This window comes from Arvicola amphibius, chromosome 5 (genome assembly GCF_903992535.2).
Source record: "Arvicola amphibius chromosome 5, mArvAmp1.2, whole genome shotgun sequence".
Taxonomy (NCBI): Eukaryota; Metazoa; Chordata; class Mammalia; order Rodentia; family Cricetidae; genus Arvicola; species Arvicola amphibius.
Window position 1 is genome coordinate 108,833,639 of NC_052051.1, and position 1,505 is coordinate 108,835,143.

Here is a 1,505-nt window from a genome sequence, read left to right on the forward strand (position 1 = left end):
ATATCAGTAAGAGAAATACCTTGGCTTGATTTCAACATTTTACCAAGCCTTTCATATTATAATTTATAATTAAAACATTTAAAATGGTAGTGTGACATTTAAAAAACAAAAGAAAATAAACTGCCTGGATGAGGTAATAAAAGATGAGTCAACATCAAACCACAGGTTTTGCTACTCTGCTATACAAACTATTATTATATTAATGAAAATGATTCAAACGTAAGATGTTAATCTATTCGAGAGAGGGAGGGGAAAGAGAGATGTATCATGCCACTTACTTGGAAACAGAAAGGCCAGCAGTGAAGTTCTGATAAAGCCATCTCTAGAGCCAGCTATGAGTAGTCAGACACCTTTGCAAAGTGTCCCACCTCCCCAGTCACACTACTGAAAACACTGGGTGAAGTACCAAACACCCCTGCCTGGGATCCACAGGTGAGCTTGCTTTTAGCATTTAATAACATCTGCTGCCGTGAATCTAGAGGATTGAGTAACTTTATTATCAGGGACTTTAAGGAGCCCATAATAAATTTCAGAAGGATATCTCGGAATTTTCAGTACTCACTGAAAACTTCCCTCCTGATACTATCCTATATGTTTTCATTTTCATTTCATTTTCATATTCTATACTATAGTTCTAAATTCCCAAACCTCCTCTAGAGAAAGGTATTTTTGTCGAGGCTGGCCCCCAACACATGGTGCCACAACATGGGGCTGACAGGTGAACCACGAAAAAGATGAGTGACCAGATGTACGAAGAACATGAGGAACCCACGAGAAAACTGCACCACAGGTAGAAAGGTAAGTAATAAGCACTCGAAAATAAATAGTAGATATAAAGAAGGAAAGCAAAGACAGGGCATAAAATCGGGAATAAAACTGTAAATATTTATAAAAATGGAGAAGGATATCTCAGGGAAGTGGATGCTAGATTTTGGCTTCTATAAGATAACAGAAATTTTTGAAAGGGAAAAAGTGAATCTTATGGCTATTATTTTTTCAATTCACTGAGAAACATCTGACCAGCTAAAATATGTTTTGCTTTCAAAGATTGTGTTTTAACCAATTCAGAAGAGCAGAAAAAAAAAAACCCAAAACAAAAAAACAATTAGGACTTTATCATTCTCCAACTTTAGTTTTTAAGGTAATTTGTGGGTATTTCTGCAAACAGTTAAATGAGACTCCAGATACAACAATTTATACTATCAAATTCATGGTAACTGCAAATAAATAATCCTTAAACATCTACACTTTAGATACATGGAAAATTTCACAGAATTAACCTAGGAAATACTTGGTTCCATTTAGACTGTTACAGGAATTTTCAGGAAACCGTAATCTTCTGGTTTCTTCTCGGAAGCAACCTTGACTTGTATATAAAATGTGATTCTGAGGATGGGGCCTATAAATATCTACAAACTTAGATGCTTAAAGTCAATAAAAACAACTTTAGCCCCATTTTTAGATAGAGAAAAACATATTTTAAGAGATTAATCATAAGTGCAAAA